Source organism: Anser cygnoides, chromosome Z, assembly GCF_040182565.1.
Source record: "Anser cygnoides isolate HZ-2024a breed goose chromosome Z, Taihu_goose_T2T_genome, whole genome shotgun sequence".
NCBI lineage: Eukaryota > Metazoa > Chordata > Aves > Anseriformes > Anatidae > Anser > Anser cygnoides.
The window spans coordinates 79,292,220-79,298,287 of NC_089912.1; the positions used below are offsets into that span (position 1 = coordinate 79,292,220).

General features: G+C 42.9%; 1 long non-coding RNA gene across 1 annotated transcript; it reads right to left on the reverse strand.

Annotated features, from left to right (window-relative positions):
* Positions 1–263: 263 nt before the first annotated feature.
* Positions 264–5,735, reverse strand: LOC106042101 (uncharacterized). Its single transcript, XR_001210915.3, has 3 exons — positions 5,145–5,735; positions 4,869–5,038; positions 264–1,528 (listed from the first exon to the last, which is right to left on the reverse strand). It is a non-coding gene; the product is annotated as an uncharacterized lncRNA (long non-coding RNA).
* Positions 5,736–6,068: the final 333 nt, after the last annotated feature.

A 6,068-nucleotide genomic window follows, 5' to 3' on the forward strand; every position in this document is an offset into this window, starting at 1 on the left:
CATTATCCATAAGAGTGTAATAACATTTATATCATACTTGTGAGAGACATACATCTCAGTGAAAAGGAATTTGTTCATAATCAGAACTGTATGAATTTCTGTTATTTGCTTTTCAGATATTTGACCAAAGTCCCTGAGCAATGAAAAGGGGAATGCCAATGACTGACATGCTCTGCAGCATTTTTTAATTTAAGCTTTTATTTTCTCGGCAAATATTTTTTTAACCCCCCCCCCCCCCCCCCCCCCGTGCCCTTGATTTTAGAGTGAAATGCAGTTTTGCTTTTATTTAAAGACTTTTCCAAAATTACTCTTCTGGCATTGCTTAAAGGTTCTTAAAAAAAATGAACATCCCACTGGTATTTCCAGAGAAGACAGGACAAATCTGCTGACACAAATATAAAGACTGCTACTAAATGAAATTTCATACATACTTCTGATGATAATACAGAGCACTGTCATCTATGGATTAAAAATTGACAATATCACCACCCTTCCTTGCTCTCTGATTCTAGAGAATTCCCATTTCATGAGTTCACTCACCAGATCCAAATAACTGTCAGGTTCTTGAGGGGCAAGTACATGCTACCAGCTTTTTCCATTGTGTTGAGCTAGGTATTCAAGTATGTTCATTTTGGTACAAAAATGTAAGTATTCCTGTTTTCAGATAGCAAGAAGCAGTAGTGAACACCTGGGACTCTTACATCTCCTTGGAGTTATACTGTGGCAGAAGTACGGCAGAAAACAGTGCTTGCCATAGTTCTCTAGCACTCTAATTATGGTATCTTTACTAATTCCGTGTGTACTTTCCACCTTCCACTGGTCATTGAGACAGTGAGTATAACAGGCATTGATGTCTCTTAGTCAAATGGTTACCTAAATAAAATTATGACACTCCCAGAGCAAGTTCACAACAACTTCCAACTATTGAAATTATGGATGTTACTGGCCCATGGAAAGCTCCTAAATAATGATATGACAAAACATGTAGATTTTCATCAGGGTACTGAGACCAGGTATTCCCCATTCTTTGTTCTTGTTTACTATGAAGAGAAATTTAACGTAAAATGAGAAGATGATGCTCCCACCATTTCCTCTTATGATGCAGCCCCACTTACAGGACAGGTCCAGCACTCTCAGCAGTCATTGGCTCATCTGACAAGGTGTGTTGCCACTCCAAAGCTACATCCCAGCCCCAGTCCTGACCTTAATACCAAACAGAAGCATGCTTGCATTACCTTGTAAGAATGTTACAATTCCTCCCTGAAAAAGATGGAAGACTGGTAAAAATGTACAAATGGGACTCTGTTTAAAGGGTGGAGGAGACTCATTTCTTACCTACGAAATATTTTTATTTGTTACTTAGGATCACTCTCCACTTGTGAAGCAGCCTGAGTTACCACCTTCACCAACACAGAGATATTTGCACAGAGTAGCTACAATGACCATGGTAAACATGCATTAAATTACAGTCAGACTTGCAGGTGAAGCAACATTTCCATGAGGAACAAAATTCACATGGGCTCAGAAGCTGTGAAAATAAAGTAAACAAACAAACAAATAAACAAACAAAACAGCTATTATTGGTAATAAACTTCTGCATGTCATACTAGTTCAGAAAGCTGAGGATTACAAGACTTCCTCTTGTTCAGATAAAATTACACTCAGAAGAGTTCAGTTTAACAGTGTTTTAGATTAAAAAAGAAAAGAAAAAAAAAAAAGACGGAGACTGGAAGACACTATGACAATGTCCTGCTTCCAAAGTTACCCTTCAGGAGCCCTTTATCTCTCCTTAGCAATCCTCTTTCCTGATCCCAGGCTTAGCAGGGATATTTAATTTCAGCTGTTAAGTTCTTCTCCCTCTCTAGCATCAGATCTGTGTGTTTTGAAATGGAGATTTGCAAAACTATCTGGACAGAAAAGTGAATTAAATCTTTCACACTTGTCTACGTTGAAGAGAACGTGCAATATCCACTGAAAACAGAAGAGGGAGCATTTAATCACAGTACCGGCCCTGTTTTGATGTTTTGGAGAAAATATGATTCTATATTTGAAATTCGTTCCCCTTGAGCTGCAGCTGACGAACAGCATGCTCGACCAGCTCCTGAATATCACCAATACTACCACCTTGGACAGACAGCTTGGCTGGTACATTACTCTCTGACTGTTGTCTGAGAAGCCACACTCCCCCATCATGCTTTGTGCCCTTTCTCCACAGATATGGTACTGAGTATGGTACACATACCGCAAGTCTTCTGCAGCTAGGAAGTTAATATGCAAAAGTGGGGGTGCAAATTTACAGTGAAGTCCCTGCTCTGTGGGAACACCCTGCATGGAGAGCCAAGGAAGCACTGGCACCTACGACTTAAATGACGCAGTTGTGGATCCTTGTGTGAATGACGGAGAGGAGGGTGCTCTGGGAGGAAGGAGGGAGGCTACTAGGCTAGACATACTAAGCTTCCCACTGTATCATCTATCTGATCATATAGGATGTTTAGGTAACAATGCAGAGATGTGCGTCTCATCTCCCTGTCCAAGTGCAAAGTGACTGGGAGGAGCTTGCTCTCCTTTGAAGAGGGAATGTCCTAGCCAACACAAAGGCACTGTGAGTTCCTGCTAAGAGAAACTAAGTATTAGCTAACATGAGATACATGTGTAGCTCAGTGCACAGGATGGTGACCCCATTAAGTAGAGAAGTCCCCCAAAATGGTCCTCAGGAAAATGGTCACCTTTTTCCCCAACCATGTCTGGTGGGTCTGGTTCAGCATCTTTGGGTGTCCAGTGATAACAAGTGACTCCATGGTTGGTACTCATACTAAATATTGTTTAAACTTAAACTCCACATGACAGAGAAAAGGATCTTGAAACAACAGTGTTCCTGACATCTCTCTTATCCAAAGCCCCGCTATCTTGATTTGAGTGGAAGGCAGTGGAAACTGTGGCCTTAGCAGCAGAGTCAGGCATTGCAATTTCCCCAGTTCTGGTAGTGCTAGCTCTGCTCCATAATGTCCCATGTCATTATGTCAGTAGAGCCAGGATCTTCCCTACCTGCCAAACCAAGGCCAACCAGAGATTCCAAAGTGAAAACATGGCATTACTAGAGTGAAGGTAGCTGTAGGAGGGACTAGCTTCTCTTTTCTCTCTTTTGCTGTCTGCCCTTCTTCAGCACATTCTTGGCTACTTCTACAGAATTTAACTCCTCAGAGCTCTCTCTGGGCTGAGTTTATCTATGCTGAAGACAGCTCTACATCCTTCAATAGCAAATCAGAGCAAATCCACATGCACTCTTCAGAAACACTGCTCCAAACAGCTCCCTGACAAGCAGCTGACCACAAGTCACCTTGGAGCATGCCATCATGCCCTCCATGGCTGACCCTGCTAACCAAAACCCTCACAGGTGGGCTGCAGGAGCTGAATGAGGCTCCTCAGGCTCAGCTACCTCCCCACAGTCCAGCAGTAGCTCAGACAGTTACTATGGGGTGCAGTATGGGCAGATATTGTTGTCTTTCACTGTCTGCTCCTTGACTCTACCAATTAAACCACATGTAGTCACATGGGAAGCTCCCAGGTAACCAGCCCTGTATATACAACACAGTATTCATAAACTATGACAGAGTAGTTTCATAATTTCATTTTAGAGTTCTATTTTACCATCACAGGAATGGCACCTTCCATGCCAGCTTACAAATAGCATCACCACAATACAGCCACCTCTGGCATTTCCAGTTGGCGCATGATGTACACCCAAAGTTAAATGGGACACATTACTGATTTTAACCTAAAAAGTAATTTGAATGGGATACAGCATCACTTGCACCCAACACATTATGAATTAGTGTCCTTCCCCCAATATTTTTACACTGTAAAGTATGTTACTGCATTCATCCACTCACAGAAAAAGAAACAGATTTGCTTGACTGGAGTTTCAAGACGAAATGTCAGGGGGTCATGGCATGTCAATCTGTAAGTATACTCTGGTCCTGAGTCACTGCCAGCCAAATGCCAGTGAGCACTAGAGCATGGTGTTCTCTTCCTAGCCCACAGTGACATTTGACTCATCTATTGCTTCTTGTGTTTTCTTCATATCCCACCCCTGTCTTTTGTAAATGAATGAATGACATAGGAGAGCCTTCAGGAAACTCCCTCTATCTATTGCATCTTTTATTTATTTTTATTTGTGTTATGTATAATTATTTCCTTCATTTCTTTTTATTCAGCAAACCAGCCTCTCCAAAGAGGAAGCATAGCCTTTGCTTTCCTATGTTAAATTGTTGTAGTTTTCCAAGTGCTCAGAAATACAGACCCAGCCAGGACTAATGCAAGTTGTCTCTACTTCCCTACATCACACAGTGGATTGAGTGGTACAGCAGTCGCCATCACAGACATTCAGCCAGAGGAAGTACAGACCCTGCTCCTAAGACACAGCACCAGAGATACTTAATACCCTGAATTCAGACCCAATGTAGAGAAAAACTGAATGTTGATGGTGTCCCTCACTGCAGAAATACCTCCATGCACTGGTTTCTTCCTCTGCATGACCAGAGAGCTGACAAGCACTGTAATGTGGGGTGAAGCAAGTAAACTGCACTAAAAGTTCATTCTCAAACATGCTGAACATTCAGTTCCCAGAACTGAACCAAACATAGCTGGTAACTGCAATAGGTAGACATTCTCTCACAGCTAATGCTTGTTCTCAGCCAGAGCACTTGTCATTTGATGGATGCAATGCTTGACAGTTAAAATTTTGCCAACCTTAGGAATAATTATACATTGGTCTTTATTACTGCCATAAATTATGAACAGCATCCCCCTGTGCCACAGTTCACACAGAGCTATCTGACATAATGGACATATTTTGGGGGCTGCCTTACCTGGAGGTGACCAACCAATAGAGATGAGAGTTGCTGTCCTACTGGGTCATTTCTCTTAACTCCTAAATGCAGACTGCTCACATGTATGCTTTTCTTCTCCTCCCACATTTTGTCATATTGCCTCATTACAGAGGTGCTCATTAATGCCCATTACTGTATATTATTGACACCTTCAGAACAAACAAAGGAATAAGGTTTAATCCATATGATGAGCATGCTACCAACAGACTGTGCTGGTAAAGTACTCCAAATACTGACATAACTTTATTAGCATACCTGTGCTTCTCAACCAGTGTAACAATCCCACAGAGACTAGATGGAACAAGTTTTACATGCAAAGGTGCAGCTTCCGTGTTACAGTCACATTAGGACTCTTGCTACCATGGCTCTGGCAATCAGAGATTGCGCTGTTTCTCTCACATGGTTTGTCTACTGGAGTTTGCTGTGGCAAAACAAAACACCCAGGTGAGTGTTAGGCTGACTCACAGAACATTCAACAGCTGGCAGCATATGTGACTGGAAAGCAGGACACACATAGAGAGATGGGAGTGGACATGTCCAGCCCAGAAACACAGTCAAATTGTAAATATGTTTACATTTAGGTACATTGCCTCTCTACTGAAACACATACACCGGAGCTTGGATCTGAAAGAACCTAGCAGCTCATTAACAGCACAGATCATAGAATCATAGAAACAAAGAACCACAGAATGACAGAATGGTTTGGGTTGGAAGGGACCTTAAAGATCATCTAGCTACACCATGGGCAAGGACACCTCCCAATAGATCTAGCTGCCCAAAGCCCCATTCAAGCTGGCCTTTTTTTTCTCCAAGCTGAATAACCTCAACTTTCCAAGCCTGTCGTCACAGGAAAGGTGTTCCAGCCCTCTGATCATCCTCTTGGCCCTCTGGATTCACTCTGATAGATCCATGTCCTCCTTATAGTGGGGGCCCCAGAGCTGAATGCAACACTCCAGGTCTCAAGAGCAGAGCCGGGGGGGGGGGGGGGGATGGGAATCACCTCTCTCATCCTGCTGGCCACGCTTCTCTTGGTGCAGCCCAGGATACAGTTGGCTTTCTGGGCTGCAAGCTCACATGGCTGGCTCATGTTGAGCTTCTCATCAGCCAACACCCCCAGGTGCTTCTCTGCAGGACTGCTCTCAATCCATTCTCCACCCAGCCTGTATTAGTGCTTGGGGT